Source organism: Puma concolor, chromosome E4 (genome assembly GCF_028749965.1).
Source record: "Puma concolor isolate L17-30 chromosome E4, mPumCon1.1.hap2, whole genome shotgun sequence".
Lineage (NCBI taxonomy): Eukaryota > Metazoa > Chordata > Mammalia > Carnivora > Felidae > Puma > Puma concolor.
In genome coordinates this window covers 7,982,998-8,000,232 of record NC_141683.1, presented here as the reverse complement: position 1 = coordinate 8,000,232, position 17,235 = coordinate 7,982,998, and the positions used below count along the sequence as shown (strand labels likewise).

At 46.0% G+C, this 17,235-nt stretch overlaps 1 long non-coding RNA gene across 1 annotated transcript; it reads left to right on the top strand.

Moving 5' to 3' along the window:
• Window positions 1-7,057: 7,057 nt before the first annotated feature.
• LOC147572442 (uncharacterized) lies at window positions 7,058-16,496 on the top strand. The gene is made up of 2 exons (XR_015245867.1): window positions 7,058-7,325; window positions 15,588-16,496. It is a non-coding gene; the product is annotated as an uncharacterized LOC147572442 (long non-coding RNA).
• Window positions 16,497-17,235: the final 739 nt, after the last annotated feature.

Genomic DNA, 17,235 nt, shown 5'->3' with positions numbered 1-17,235 from the left:
AAATAAAACGAGAACGGAGGGCCTGACCAACAGGGACAGGCACATCCTGGTGTGGGGTTTTCTGAGGTCAGCGTCTCCAGCTTTTTCGGATGTTAACAATGAAGTAAAGGATTGTAGTGTTGGTGATGCCAAGCCTCTCAAAGCAGCTCTGAGTGCAGTGTGTGTGAGTGGTGAGTGGGCTGATACCCAGCTGGGGGGAGGGACAGCACTCAGACTGCTCGGGACACTCGCAGAGGGTGGGCAAAGCAGAAAGAAAACGTCCCCAAGGCAGCCACAGAAGAGCCTGATAACGGCCTGATGGTTCTGCAAGAGCTTCCCAGGGTGGATGAGGAGATCCAGGAAACTCGGCCCTTGGCCATGGTGGAAATGCAGAAAGTTCATCAGGTTGCAGTGAGGATAGATACCGACAGTAGAAACCGAGCTTCCTGAGACCCCTCAAATCACATGTCCTTCCCCTAATGCCATGATTGCTCTGGTGAAAAGAATAGGAAATGGGGAAGCAAAGAACCCAGAAAACTGAACATGCAGTTAACCAAAATTCAGGGTTTTGTAAAAGTTTTTTGATGTTTATTTATTTTTGAGAGAGAGAGAGAGAGAGAGAGAGAGAGAGACAGAGTGTGAGTGGGGGAGGGGCAGAGAGAGAAGGAGACACAGAATCCTAAGCAGGCTCCACGCTCTGAGCTCTCGGCACAGAGCCCGACGCGGGGCTCGAACCCACGAGCTGTGAGATCGTGACCTGAGCCGAAGTCGGACGCCCAACCGACTGAGCCACCCAGGCGCCCCATCAAAATTCAGGGTTTTAAGCCAAAGGATGATTTCTACGAACTGATAAATTTCCAGTGTCTGCCACCAGCAGAAAGTGATACATCTGTGCACCTGAACCTTGGGGCTACAAGAGCTCCTAAAAGCGTCAAGAAAGACTGAAGGTGTTGGAGAAGGAGGAACAGAAATCCAGTAAGATGAGGAGTGAAAAAGCAGAAAAAAGCAGAAAAAAGCAATATGATGGTTCTTTTAGGACTTGGTTGAGAGATGTATTCACAGGTAGAGTTGGCTTGCTGAGGAGTGAATGGGGAATGGAAACCGGAAATAGTGGCTGTAAACTGAACGGGAAGATCGGCGATGGGAAAGAAAGACGTGAGATTGGACAATAGATTAACAGGACTTTGGGTCAAGGAAAGAATGTGGTTGGAATGCCTATAGGTTAAGGACAAGGCCAACAAGGGGAAAGAGAAGATTCCTTTGGGGGCTGGGGATACCGAATGAACTGACACGTAGTCCGGTTATATTGTGAGTAGGGAGAGATCCGCACGACATCCTCAGACAGGAAGAAAGTAGAGAAGAACTGTGCACTGCTCTTTATATCAAAGGGATGGTGGGTTGAGGCAGGTAATGGCTGACCTCATTTCCAGCAACATCTCAACGAGACATCCCCGCACGGTCACAATCTCCTTTAGGCGAATCCTTTCAACTACTCTCTCTCTTCTGGCACCTGAGATTGCGACTTCTCACAGAAAGTCAATGAGACCTTTCCCAACAGTCTCTTACCCTCTCTTTCAGCCTTGTCTTTCTAGTTCTCCTCTGCCCTCCCCATAGATTCATACCCAGTCTCTGCTGCTCTGCACGGCATCTTCGCGTTGGTTACGTGCCATTTTCTCACTGGGCAATTTCCTCATATGCTGCCTCCAATATTATCCCGCAAGCTTCAAAATGAAGCCAGTGGACAAAGCACACTGCCCTGCATGTACCTTGCTTTCTAGCAACCCCCCCCCCCCCCCCCGCCCGCCCCGGGACTGTGCTTTTGTCCAGGAGGTAGGAACACAGGAAAGACATTTTGCTGCTGAGTTTTAAAAAAACACATGTACCTTCTTCCCTTCCTTTGTCTCAATTTTTTAAAAATCATAATGAAAATTCTTAGTGCTAACTGCTGACCATCTTGGAACTCTGTTGGGAATGCAAAACATTTAGAAAATTACAAAAAATAGGAAATCCAAGATTGAGCAGATGGTACCCTAGTTTCTTCCCTAGAATCGAGAGACTCTGCTATTCACCTTCTCCTCTTCTAGAAGCTACGTCCTCTAAAGAAAGAGGGCTGAACCAATAGCTTGCCCAGTCACCAAGTGTGGTGACCAGGAGATGGCCTTTTTTTTTTTTTTTTGATAAGGTGGAGACTCTGGATCTCAACAATGTTTAATTTCAGGGCAAGAGAAGCAGCCTGGTCTGTATCATAGCTTCAAATCTATGGCACTTCCACCAGGTGCTTGTCGATTGTACATAAATCAATAAGGTGAATACTGAGGGTCGCCATTTTCTCATCTAAATAACTCAGGTCTTTAATAACGAAAAGTGAGGATCTAAGTACTTGCTTCATTTGTTTGTGTACGAACAACGAGCACCACGTGAAACCTTTTAGCACCTGACCTTTTGTCAAAATAGGATACATTTCGTAGAAAAGGATGCCCCCTTTACAAATGGGAAGAAAATCAAATTTACCTAGCTCTTCTCTAGCTACAGCTTTGGAGTCAGACTGAGCTGCTGTAGTTCATCCTAGCCACTCACGAGCTGTGTGACCAGAGCTAAGTCCCCCAGCCTCTCTGAGCTTCAGTTTCTTCATTAAATGCAAACGATCGTATCCTAGTGTGTCACTTCTCTCTTAGAACGAGCTCCGAAAACTGCTTTCCTGCTCCCCTAATACCGGAAGTAGAGGGAGGTCTGACCGGAAGTAGAGGGAGGTCCCCTGCTCTTCCTGGTGCCGCAGGGCAGCAGGGAATAGAAAAAAAGGAGAGAATCGAAAGAAAGTGTTTGCTCCAGCCCAGTTCACCTATAATCCCTATTCCTTCCATGATGATTTCTAGATCTCAGACCGCAGCTCTTCTGGTTGCTCAATGGGAAATGTTTAACACGGAGACTGGAACTTAGTAGCTACTCAGTCAACACTGTCTATATTTATGTCATGGCTATTAATATTTATTAACGGGGTCATTGTCAGTGGGAACCAGAGTAAATAGGTCCTTCTCGACTAAAAGCCCAACATGCCAGACCACAGGCATTTTTCTTTATACAGAAGGGGCTTGGAAGTTCCACCTGGCTTTGGTTAAGCTGTCATTGGTCTCTTAAACAATATGAATGGCGGAGCTGAGCGCTGGTGTTGCTCGAAGTAGGCAGTTTGAGGGGATGGGGTTCTGGGCAGCCTCCCCTTCCCCCCACATACATCTAAAAGGAGAGCCTGGGGAGCCTGGAGGCTGAACGTGTCTTATTTGCACACAGTTTTTACCCCAGCAGATGCTGCCCTGGGCCCAGAGAAAAATGCTTCTTCCCTAAGGGTGACATTTAGCCAGAAGTGGAAAGCAGGGGTTTGGACAGTGATGGCACACTTTGGGCCTCACGTTAATTGGTGCCAGGATGGAAGCCTCGAGCGCCAGCTGCTTAGCAGGAGACCCCAGGACTGGAGCACGTAGTGTGCTTGTGTCCTGCACCTGACTCGGTGGGAACACTCGCCCTCCTGGAGCCCTAGAGATGCTGCCCCCCGCCCCCCGGCGGGGAGCAGGGCGCTCTGCCTCTTTGCCAACGGCCCCACTCTCCACGACCTTGCACTTGCACTGTTTCAAGGTCGTAGGGGGTACCTTCTCCTAATAACAGGGCAAAGAGCCCTGAACTTGACGGTCTTGCCTCTCCTGAGCAGCAAGCACCAGCTGCTGCTTTTCCCGGGGCAAACCTGCGGGATTCAAAACCACCCAGGGCACTGTTCCTGAGCCGCCTGGCTCTACCCCCGGTGCAGCCCCAGCGCAGATCAGCTCCAGGAACCTGAGCCCAGCCTGCCATCTACAAGGGACAGACTGAGAGGCTGGAGCCGGTGCAGACAGCAGCTGTGCCCGGAGGCTGGGTGACGGTCCCCGAGAGGGGAAGGGGCCAGGAGGAAGGTGCTTCCAATCAGAGGCTATGGACCAGACATCCTACAATAAAGGGACCCGGGAGCCGCACAGACAGCCCTTCCACGGGATGAGGCAATAAATATATCACTGCACCACGAAATGGCCTCTGGGTGGCTATAGAACACTTAATTATTGATTAATCTTCATTAATTAATGAATCCGAACATGAGTGCTACTAAACAGGAATACGAAGAGCTGGCGTTCCACGCGAGAAGAGAGGGGAGGCCTCGCTGTGTCCCCTTGGGCGCGGCCGGCCGCCTGAGGAGGGGACAGCCACGCTTTTATTCCAAGAGCTATCGCTGGGGTCCTTCGTGCCCACGGGTGCTGCTGCCCTCCCAAGGCTGGTGCAGTAATCTGGGTGTAGCAAAGGAAGAAGGAAGGGGATGAAGCGGGAAAATGACCGGAGAAACAACAATGCAGTTAGATGTTTATTTACCACCTACTAGTTGCCAGGAATCGAGGTGTCAAAGGCAGCTAAGAAACTGTCCTGCCTTTCAGTCATTCACAGGGAAGCAGAAAAATGGAAGATTTCAATTTAACGTCCAGCGCACTTATACTCAGCACTGCCTGGCCTGGGAAATTCTGGAAACGTAGGATAGGATCAGAGGGCACTAAGCAATCATCTAAACTTCGTAAGGTTAAAGAGAACTTGAGGTACAAGGACGCCTGGGTGGCTGAGTCGGTTAAGCATCTGACTCTTGGTTTCAGCTCAGGTTGTGATCTCGCAGCCGTGAGTTTGAGCCCTGCATCGGGCTCTGCGCTGATAGCTCAGAGACTGCTTGGGATTCTCTGTCTCCCTCTCTGTCTCTGCCCCCTTCCCCACTCATGCTCTCTCTAGTTCTCTCTCTCTCTCTCTCAAAATCAACAAATAAAAAGTAAATAAAGAGGCCTTAAGAAATAATAATAACAATAGCAATATTGGTAAGAACCTTCCTTGAATTGGGGGGGACACGAGTGAATCACTTCCGAATGTGTTGTCATCCTTTTCTCTAGAGCAGTGTGGACAGCACGGTGGGGAAATGCTGGCTTTATTACCTGCTGACGGTTGGGCTTTGGGCAAGTGGCAGCACCTTGATGGCCTTGAGTTTCCTTGTCTGTTTCATGAAGATAATTATACGCTCCTTATAGGGCTGTTGTGAAGGGCGGAGAAGGTTGTGGGGAGGATGTAGGGATCCCTGACACGTAGGAGTCACTTATGAGTAGCGTAAGAATCATTTGTACATAGTAGTAATTAGAGTTATTGTTCCGCTTGGCGGTGTAGATTGTAATCCTTTTATCCTGTAACTTCCACGCTCACAACCCTGCAATATTCATCATTTATGATCGCAGGAGAGGATCCATGTCACAAGGAAGGGAGAGCTGTCCACACCTGTGGAGATGCAGACTGAGAGAAGCATTGCTTAAGAGCAGGGGGCCTGCCTTCAGCTAGTGTGGGCTTGAATTCGACATTGCCATTCTCTATCTATGTGACTTTGGGCAAATGGCTTAGCCTTTCTGGCTGGAACCTGTTTCCCCATCTGTTCCATGAGGAGAATGCGAATGCCTGTCTCCTAAGGTAGTTGTGAGAATCAAATTCGATACTGCATGTAAGACACAGTTCCTGGAATGTACAAACCCTCAGATGTTAAGCGTGAAAATAACTGTTTGCAAGACTGTTGTCAGAGGGGCGCCTGGGTGGCTCAGTCGGTTGAGCGCCCGGTTCTTGGATTTTAGCTCAGGTCATGATCTCACAGTTCATGAGCTCAAGCCCCGTGCCAGGCTCTGTGCCGACAGCATGGAGCCTGCCTGGGTTCCTCTCTCTCCTTCTCTCTCTGCCCCTCCCCCACCCACGCTGTGCCTGTCTCTCTCTCCAAATGAATAAATAAACTAGGAAGGGGCTGAATTCTCAGAACCACAGTGCCACTGAGCTCTGTGTGCGTTCCTTTTTCCTCTGGAAGCAGAACGACAATGGACCATTCAAGGACACGGTCTCAAAAGGTTTAGCTTTTCTTGGTAGATGTTTTAGAGGAGTAAGGCAGTTTTCCTGCCCCCACGGAGTCTACGGTTTGGCGGGAGAAATAATGTCTCTATAGGCAGCTCAAATATCAGGCTGTTTTAGAAGCTGGAACACTGGTATAAACAAACAGCAGCGGGAGTTTGGAAGAGAGAGTGAGAACCTACCTCTGGGTGATAAGGTAACTCTCCAAAGAGAAAGTGGCCTCAAAGGGGTGCTTTGAAGGACAAGTCAGATTTCAATAAAACAAGAAGGGGAGCAAGACGCTTCTCAACTGAGGAAACAGCACCTATATAAGCACAAAAGCAGAAGAACGTGGGGAATATTCCAGAAATGTTATGTTAGTAATTTTTAACACGCGGATTTTATAAGCCTGTGTGTTGTTCACTTTTGCAATGTCTTTGTTCATTTGACTCAGTTACAGGGTCGGTTCTCGGACTCACAAAGAGCTCCATGTTTTGGTTCCCAGGAGGTACCGTGATGGAGATATCTTTCTGGTTCTCTATAGGAGGCCATTTTGCAAAGAATGATGTCAGCTGGAATCTGGGGCTGGCCCTTGAGAAAGATGGCTTCTAAGAATCGCTGAGAAAGAATTTTCTTAACATATCATCCAGAGTTCCTTAACACATAATCTGGTAGAACTATCATTCAAATTAAAAAGAAAAGGAAGAAAGAAAAAGAGAGAAAGAAAGAAAGAAAGAAAGAAAGAAAGAAAGAAAGAAGAGAAAGAAGAAAGAAAGAAAGAAAGAAAGAAAGAAAGAAAGAAAGAAAGAAAAGGAAAGGTAAGAAAAAAATAAAGGAAAAAATAGATAAAAAAAAAAAAACCCAACCCAATGAAATGCTTCCTCTGAACCCATGGAAAAGCTGGGAAGTCCTCTGGGGACAGCAGTCAGGGTGAGGGGCAGGATGGGCTGGGGCAGGGCTGTCTTCCAGGTTGTAGGTGTTCCTTGCCCAGAAGAGAAATCGTACCACACAGCCGCCCCCCCCCACCCCCCCGCCCCCTCTCCCAAGTCCTCCTCCTTCCTGGACCACCGAATGCCTGTGGGAAAAGAAATAAAAAGCCAGGTAGAGTTCAAATTAGAAAAAAAAAAATGGAAACCAGATTCTCTGGGGGAAAAACAGACTCAGTGACACCGCGAGCGAAACCTGGAAAGCAGAAATGCTAAATGCGAGGGAGCAAGACTCTTGCAGAAGGAAATTAGATATGAGCTGCCAGGTGATACAGCCGCCGAAAGGTCAGTGCTATTTTGGGCTGCATATGAAGAGGCTCCAGGCATCTCAGGACACACACGCACACACAAATGTACAAACTAGAGAGGGCTCGGAGAAAGGCAAAGCGTTGGTGAAGGGATGGCTGTCGGCTTTGTGGTGAGAGATTAAAGGCGTGATGGAAGCAAGAACAGGTAAGCTGGGTGCCAGGTGTATATTAATAGCACTTTGTGGTGACAAAACACGCAGCCCCGAGTTGATTTCTTATCTCTCACACAGTTGTTGTCTCCTTGTAAAAATGTGTTCATTCATCTGACAGTCATTTATTGACCACCTGCTTTGTGCCATTTATTGTGCTGGTGAGTCAGCATTAAATAAGCCACAGCCTCGGTCCTTGAAAAGCTCGCTGGCCAAAAGAGACAGGGACAAGCGTCGCTGGAATGCCATGGGGTAAGTACTCAACAGGTACCAGGAACTCCAGAAAGGGGATTATTATGGTGCCACAATGGGACAGGAAAAGTGGAAAGAGAAGGCAATCTTTGAGCTGGATTTTGCAGAATGAATAGGTTTTCACAAGGCAGAATGGGTGGGTGGAGGGCGGGAGGACATTCCAGGCGGAGGGAACGGCGCGATTAAATACACAGATTAGGAAGCATGGCCCCATGAGGCGAGAGCCCAGGGGGTGCAGACAGAACAGAGAGGGGGGTTGTGGAAAACAGATCACAGAGGAGGCCCTCGTCAGCTACAGCATGTTGGAGCGTGCCGATTGACGTAAGCCTCACCGATAAATACCCTTGAAGGTCTACAGTAAAACTCTGTGCTCGCCATGGTAGGAAATATACCATGTAACACAGTCTCTGACCTGAAGGAGCTTAGCAGTCAATCAGTAAACACTTGTTGACGTCTCACCATGTCCCAGGTGCTAAGCTGGGGATTCGTCTCAAGTAAGACAAGCCTCCAAAAGGCTTTCAATCAAGGTGACGGTGGTAGATCGATTACATAAATTATTAAAAATTTTGAAGTGAATAGAAAAAGCGGCTACCAGATCCTACAACACGCCCGTAGCGGGGAGAGAGGACAGTATGTGGTTAAGTTCCTGTTCCAAGTAGCTACTGGGGGAAAATAAACCTCCCCAAATTAAAGTTGTTTCAAAAAACCATTTTATCATTGTAACTCATGGTTCTGTGGTTTGACTGGGTTCAGCTGGGTGGTTGGCCTCTGGGGTTTCTCAGGTAGTGGCTGGTAGATGGCCACTGGAGCTGGAATCATCTGCAGGCTCAACTGGGCTAGACATCCAGAATGCTTTTTTACGTCTAGGATTCTGAGGCAAAAGTGGTGCTTCTGTCCGGGCGGCAGGCACTGATAGGTGCTACCCAGGCATCTGTCTCCCCCCAACATGGCATCTTCATGCGGCCACTTTTACTTCCTCACAGCAGTAGTCTCAGAGGGTCTCAGACATCTCACGTGGTATTCGGTTTCCTCACAGCCTGTGCTCCCAGAATGAGCGTTTCCAGAAGCTGAGGAAGACGCCACCGGCCTTCTTAGGACCCAACCTTAGAAGCCACATAGTATTGCTTCCATCACATACTATGGGTCAAAATGCAAGTCATGGCAATAACCTGTTGAGGGCTTAAACATGACAGGCACGGGTCACTGGAGGTCCATCTTTGGACACAAGCTCTCATGGTTCCAAACACAGTAAGGATTGCGGGGGAGGGAATGGCTGTGGCGTAGAGGACTCCAGAGAAGACACTTTGCTGGTGAGGTGAAGCTTTAGTTGGGCCTTGGAGGAAATGTGGGTTCCACCTAAGGAGAGAGAGAGAGAGAGAGAGAGCACTCATGGTAAAGTGAGCATATATTCTCAAGAGGAACTGGGTTCAAATCTTGCTTCTACCACCACATTCTAACTACATGTCTTTGGGGGCCAATATGTCACAGAGTCGTTGAAGAGAATAAGAGTGACGACACACCCCAAAAGCCCATGTCCTCAAACCTGGGTAGAAATTAAAGACACAAGGAATGCTGAGAGCAGAGTGATTGACTTCCACCATCGTGGTCATGATATTCAGAATGGATTTGAGGGGAAAAACTGATAACAAGAGGCCAGACTCCGCAGTTTCTGTATTTGTCACAAGTGGTGCTGCCTAAAATGTATACGTGGATAATCATCTGGCCGGATGCCACCGTGGTATGATTAGAGACCAAAGAAAGACTGTCTCCTTCCAAAATGTCATCTTTTCTAATCGAAAGATGCCCAAGAGTCTCCTACTCCATCTTAGTAGTTCATTCGTCTCAGTTAAGATAGATTGTCCCCTGGGATCTCCTATCACAATGGAAATACTCTGGAAAAAGTAATACATTAAGATATCATCAATTACTAACAATGTGTTATACTCTTGAGATTACTTTTCAGCCGTAACAGTCAAAGTATCCTAGGTTACACAGTGCTAAACAGTATTCCCACAATCTTAGTTCCTTTTAGTACAACTGAACTTACTCACACAAAGTCCTCAGCAGGTCCAGGCAACCCTCCAGGGCAGCTGTCCTCCATGCGTTGACTCAGCACTGCAGGCTGCCTTGATATTATGGCACCTTTGTATCAACTCGTGCCCCGCGATCACCATGGCAGGAGAAGGTAAAGACAGGAGGGTCATGGACCGACTCGTGATTCAGTGCGTCACTGTTATTCCCATTGCACTGGCCAAAGCAAATCTCATGACCACTTCTAGCTTCCAGGGAGGCAGGAAATGATAAACCACTCACATGCCCAGAAGAGGAAGTGGCTATTGATTAAGTGTCATGTGCATGGCACATTGATTAAAATGAAAACTCAGAGAAGAAAGAAATTAGGCTTTAACGAAAAGGTTTGGATAGGGAAGTGGAGGGGAACTGTTTGGTATAGAGTAGGAGCAGATCTGATGAGTCACCATCATGAGTTTGGGGTTACATAGATACATAGGGTGGCCCCAGGCTCCTCGAAGAAGACGAGGTGTCAAAAATAGGGAGCTACCCAAAAGGAAGGAAGAAGAACACATACCTGGCACTAGCTTTGGTCCTTTCACCTTTAAGCATCAAGTCATTTGTCTTCAACGTTAGGTTGTGATGTTCAGCATCATCAGAAAGCCAACATCTAAAGGTCAGCTTTCAGCAAAAATTCACACATGGAGAAGCTGCTGGAGTAGGCATTCTGGGTAAGCCAGCAAAGGAGGTTGGGATGAAGCAGCAGGGGGCAGGCCAGAGCTGGGAGGTTGAAAAAAGAGCTGGAAGGTCCTGTCTGGGTATCAGGAGTCATCATGAAGGGAAACTGAAAAAGCAAGGATAATCAGAAACTGCTTGGAACTGATTTCAGTCCAGGATTCTGGGGTGAAAGAGGGCAGGCTGATGCTTCTCAGAAAAGAAAAAAATGACCTTTGAGGAAGCAGCAGCCAGGAAGAGCTTGGTGGTCCTAGTGGGGATCTGCCATGCTTGTAACAGAAATATCCAGAATGAGGGAGACAGTCATCTCCCTTGTCCCATGGCTGCAGCCCTACTCTGTACCTAAGCATTAGGCCAGCCCTGATGGCTGGCCTCCGCCTCCCTGATGTGTCTCCTACCATCGTTCCCCCTCCAGCTCTAATGGATAGTGAGGTTAGAGTAGATGCAAGGCTGGCCACTCTTTTATTTTAGCTTTGTATTTTAGGACAGTTTTAGATTCATAGAAAAATGGAGAAGATAGTAGAAAGTTCTCATATGTCCCACCTACGTTTTCCCCTATTATTTTCATCTTACATTAGTGCCGTGCATTTGTCTTCCTTAATGAACCACCGTGTTACATGATTACTAACTACTGGATGACAAGTTTTAAAGACCAATTCTGTGTGTGATTTAGAGATTGGATGTGGGCACAGTATATATTTGTAAGCGCAGAGAAGGGATTATGAATCAGTGCAATTATATATAAAGCACAGAGCAACCTTTCTCTGGTAGACAGACAACAAAATCACTCACAGAAAGGGCCTCTAGGACCAGAATGGGTATTATTTCAATCATGCTCTAAAGCTCAAACTCAGTGAGGTGGGATGAAACTAAAGGCGATCAAAAGATTGAGTCCATGATATCTCGAAAAAAGGAAGGAAGGAAGGAAGGAAGGAAAACAGAGAGAGGGGTGGGGGAGAGATGGAAGGAGAGAAGGAGGAAAGTAGGAAGGAAAGAAAGAATGGAAGAAGGGAGGGAGGGAAGGAGGGAGGGAGGAACCTAGTCACCAGTAAGGACTACCTTAGACTGTCTCATCTGTTCTCAGCTGCTGGCTCTACAGTTCCCTGGGCCTCTTGTAAGCTTAGCAAGGAATTCAAATTCAGTGACTTAGTCCTATAGGTGGTGTCTACGATGACTCAGGTGGCTCCAGGCTAGGTACCTGATAGTCTCAGGTGAATCTCTGGGTACTTGTGGATCTTCTAAACTTTAGCTTTCTTCACAAATACCCAAGACCTTTGTGAATCTTTTTTTTTTTTTAAGAGAAGCATTTTTTAACTTTATTTATTTATTTTGAGAAATTTTGAGAGAGAGAGAACAAAAGAGCGCACAAGTCTGGGAGGGGCAGAGAGAGAGGGAGAGAGAGAATCCCAAGCAGTCTCTGTGCTGTCAGCACAGATCCCACCCAGGGCTCGATCTCACCAACTGCGAGATCATGTCCTGAGCTGAAATCAAGTCACATGCTTAGCCAACGGAGCCACCCAGGCACCCCAAGGCCTTCGCAAGTCTTAAACCTTGCCCTCCTGATTTACTTCTTTGACTCCCCCCGCCATCAAAATCTCAGTCTGCTTGACTTATGATGTAACGGGCTTTTCTCACCAAAGAGCCAGACTTTGTCCCGACCTGTAGCTACTGCTTGGGAGAAACGATTTCAAGCCCGAGAGGCAATTCTATTATTTTCCTGACTATGAGTATTATTGTTTCCGAAGATACCTGCTGCCATTTCTTGCCTATTCCTTGGGCAGCCACAAGAGCTGAGCTCAGCCCTAAGGTCATGATATCCATTTGGGTGCTATTATCCAAACTTCTACCTGCCTTCTTTGCATACCAACCTGACTATTGTTGGAAAGTCTAACATCTAACCCAAGTATCTAGCACCATGGGGTTGACCTGAGTAGATCTGAAAGCCCTGAGGGCAGCACAAATGGTTGTGTGTGTGTGTGATCAGGGAGCAGGTGTTTATTGCTGGAGTGCATCAAAGGCTCTAAAGAAGTGCTTTATTAATTGGTTACGGAAGGTCACCAGTGAGGATAGACTTTGGGCGGTAGACGCAGTTTAGGGATAAGAGAGAGAATTCAGTCCAAGAGAACCAATGTCAGCATAATTTCTTGCCCCCCCACCAAAATCTTGAATGAATAGGGAGCTGGGAGATAATCAGACAGAAAGGAAAAAAGACAAAGAACAATCACAACCTTGTAAGGGTACAGTCTGCTTTTCCCTGAAGTCAGAGACCTGAGTCACAGTCGGTAACTCAGCATCTGTTCCGTGCGGCCAGATCACTGCTCTAAAGCATTAGATTCACCTGTCCTCAAATTCTGTCTGCACCTAGATTTGGGCAGAAACCACAAACTCACTGGCTGTAAACTTTCATCTCTGATTTCCAGTTTTTAGTCAGGCTCAAGGCTTCTGTTTCATTAGTGGAAAAATATGAGAGCCCTCCAGTGGCCAAAAATAAAACCTATAAATTGCTACCACCTCTAAGTAAAGCTTCTTTAGCCTTGCGGAAAAAAGAAAAAAAAAGTTGTCTCCATATTTCAAAGGCAGAGAATTCAGTGTCACATAAGGTGGAACTTTTATTATCATTCCATTGACTCTCAAATAACTTGAGTAATTCTTGGTAGAGCCAGACTGAGGCACAGCATTGGAAATAGAATCAGAGGTGAAACATTGCAACACGGAGAGAGAGAGAGAGAGAGAGAGAGAAAGCCTCTTGGTATATATTTCCTTAAATGGGAATTTGTGATATAAAAATAGTTATGTGAAAATAAAGCAACAACAGAGAAGAGTTAATATTCGTCATGGTCCCGGTAAACAACTCAGGTACAGAGAAGCCTGGACTCCTCTCTTTCAAAATCTAAATCTATAGCCTTGAGGAACTGTTCCTAGATTCCGAATAGGGATTTATATAGATATATGGCTGGACTGTTTTTGCCCTCCCTCTGGTTTATCTATGCTGTATACTTTCTCTTATCCGTGCTAATGGAGGGGATCAGTAGTGCAGATAATTGAAAGGTTGTGTGCCAGCAAGTTGCTTTGTAGTTGCTGCCAGAAACTCCCCAGTGCTGCATGGTTAATGAAAAGTCAAGCAATGGCAGGGTTCTCCTCACTAGGAGCCCTGGATAATAATAACAGCCATTATTTATTGAACCCTCACCATGTGCCAGATTAAGTGCTTTACATCCAATTATTTCATTTCATCCTCCCTTACACCCCTATGAAATTGGTAAAGTTTCTCTTTTATGAATGAGGAAATTGAGTCTCAGCGGGTCAAGTAGCTTCCAATGGTCATTCTACCTGTTTGAGGGGTGGAGTTGTTTCCCAGACCAAGTATTTTATTAAAGCAGAGCCCATACACGCAGCCATTTTGCCGTCCCACCTCCAGATGCCGTAAGGGATCAACCCGTGCTTGGGGGGACATGTTCTGCCAGTGTGGGATTTTCCAAAGTGGATTCAGTGCATCGATTCTGCCCCAACCCTTCAGAAAGGAATATTTCCAGGGTAGAAACTATGATTCAGAGGCTTGCTGGATTTGCGTTACTCCTAGAAATTTTAATTAATATCAGGATGAGAGAAATGTATCCGCACACAATGGATACATTTGAGTCTTGATCTTACGGAGGTTCTCTGTAGGCTCTGGCTTAGTAATGGCCCCCTTTTTGAAATTCTTGCTTATTTCAGCTTTGGTACCTCATTCAATCCTCGTTCATCTTTAAACCTGCTTCCAGGTTCTTTCATTGTGGTCTCTTCCTATACTCATTCCTTAAATATTGGCTTTCCCCCTCGTGTTCCCCTTTGTCCTCTTCTCGGCTTGCTTTAAATGTTCCTGCTGTCATTTCAACCAGGACCCAGACACCAATAGTTTGCTACTCTCTCTGACCCCACGCCCAAGCTCTGTATTTCCAACTGCCAACAAGTTGTTTCTGTATGACTATCATATTGGCACGTTGTATTCTTTACGTTGGTAAGAAAATTATATTATTACTTAGCAAAGTGCCTTTCTACGTAATTTGCATTACTATTAGCATCAGTATCAATAGGCAATTAAGCAACAGATGAAAACCATACAAGGCTCAAACTTCTTAGCCAGAAATAGAGTGATGCGTTACCCTAGCTTTTATGGATCTTCATTTGTGTACTTTCAATTCTCAAAGCACTCCCACCTACCCTCAGATACTCTAGGTTTGTTCCTTAATTTTCCACACCTAAGAGTAGACAAGATTTTGACTCTATGTCTCCGGCTCAACGTATATCACTTTCTTTATGTTCCCTTTATCTTGTGAACTTTGACTTGTAAAATTCATTCCGTGTATTTTCTTCTTTTGCCCGGGTCTTCCAGACAAAGTTAACAGTACTTTTATCTGTGGTTCTGTAGTGCCTTGTACATACTGGCAAGATGGGATTCCTATTTTTTTTAAAGGTTTATTTGTTTTGGGAGACAGAGGGGGAGCATGTGCATGCACATGAGTGGGGGAAGGGCAGAGAGAGAGAGGGAGAGAGAGAATCCTAAGCAGAGTCCGCAGTGTCAGCACAGAGCCCCACGTGGGGTTGGATCCCACAAACCGTGAGATCATGACCTGAGCCGAAATCAAGAGTTGGATACTCTACACACTGAGCCACCCAGGCGCCCTGGAATTCATATTTTAATGCAAAAAATGATCAGAGTATCTACCCTGTTAGCCATATGAGGAGAACCAAGATTTATGCTTCTTCTCACTTTTATCAGTTCCTTTGTACTCACAGGTATGCTCAAGAGTAAATGACCCATAATCTATATTTTTGGCGTATTCTGGCATAGACAGTGTTTAGAGCGATAGAATTAACTAATTTAATTTTGCCCAGATTCCCAATCAGGAAGGGAGCAAAACTTCAGAAGTCAATTCCACTCTATAATTGCACAACAGTAAGAGGAAAGTATAAAAAGGGATTTCATAAGGAAACCCCGAGAAGAGAGAGAGAACTGGAGGGGTGAGTGAGGAGCTAAGAGACCAGTAAGGACAAATAATTAAAGCTCAAATGAGATGGAGATCGGCACAAAAAGATCAACATCTCGCCTTCTTCCTCGCTGATCCAAACCACTCTGCTGCCATCAGGACAGCACTATTCTTTCCGACCTTCTCCTTCGTCTCATTCAGTGAACTTGCTCTCCAACGCCGGGACCTAAACATCTTCCCTTTGGCTCCCCGTCTCCATCTCCGCTGATGTGATGCTGTTTCCCTTGCATTCAGACACCTGCGAGTAACCACAGAGGCACCCAGGCAAAGCGGAGTAGCAGGGCAGCAAAAGCAGGAGGAAACCAGTGGAGATGGCGTTAGAACAAAACTGGCTCATGGGAACCTGGGACCTGGGGATAGACTCGGATCCAGGCACCTCCAGACGTCGGCACAGAAGCTCAAGGATTTTGACTGTGGTGTTCCCCTTTTAGCATGTTCAGTGTCGACCCCATTATTTTTGTACAGCTAACTGACTACTTGTGTGCTTGCTGTATACTTTTTTTTTTTGGTCTCAAAGCTTCCGGTTATGCATGTTTCCTGATGTCTCAATTTTACTCCTTCTTGCTGTTTCCCTAGTTTGTCTTGCCATGTCCCTTGGTGGAAGAGGTGGTTGGCTCCTTGTCTCCAGTATCTGCTCTCTCCTTCCAAAGTAGTGGCTTTAACTCTATCAGACTAAACACCTCGTTTTCACACGGAATAGTTTACAAGCCACCCTTGGCGGACCTGAAATTTGTGAGCACGTTTTTTCCCATGTAAAGACTCCAAAAAGAATCAATAATGCCCTAAGTGGAACGTAAAATAAATGCAGAAAATAAAGTAACTTAAAGTAAAATAGTTTCTACATTTACATTACATCATTACAAATAATTACGGTATTTAAATGAAATTAATTAATTTAAAATGATACACAATTTAATAAGCAAACACTCAGGCATAACTGTACTAGAAAATGCAATGATGTAGTGAGATGATTACACCAAACATGAACCAGGACAAATGTAGTACTTACAACCAGGGACTTACAAATGATGACTTAAATGCTGTGAGCTGCATTATTGTAGATGATGTGCTTATTTTTCTGAAGTGGTAAACAACTCTGGGTTAAGATACAAATATAATAAAGGACAGTTTTTCCTTAATTGAGCCAGTGGATACATTCCTAGAAAATACAGCGTATGTTGCAATTGCCCATTTATATGGAAAATGGAGTTAGGCTGTAGACTCAGAAAATTACAACAATAACAACAACAAAATACTTTCCTACATACCTGGATGTCCTTCAGAATTTCCAAAAGTTGTGCAGAATACAAGACTGCTGTCTACTGGGTCACGTCTCCTGATCTCTGAATTCAGCTGCAGCTGCCATAGAAAGTTCCACAAGAGCCTTGCCGCCCTTCGTGCCGACAGTGTCCTGCATCAGGCACGTTCCGCGTGTCCTCACTGTCTGTCACTTGGCTTCTCCACTGATTTGAAGGCCAGAGAATCTTGTTGATCCAGGACACATGCACACTTGGGAGGTGTAAGGGTGTTCATATCCTCTGAAAAAAACTTTCAACCAATCGCAAATGGGAATCATTGGATAAATTTCCTTGCTTCCCCGTCTTGGGCAGACAATTCTGAGAGACACTCCAAACACTTCTCAGCAGGTCCTGCGGAGTCAAGCCTTAGGGCCCTTCACTTTTATTAACTGCTGTGGATGCTTTAGAGAAAAAAAAAGCAACCAACTCAAGGTCCAGGGTTAAAATAAGAGGCCTCCATGACTATAATTCAAGTGACCCTCATCTCCTGCATCCACAGGAAAGAGTGCTCAAAATCACAATCAGGATTGTATTGCGAGGGTGTGATTTGTAAGGGGTACAAAAAATACAGAATGTGCAGCCAT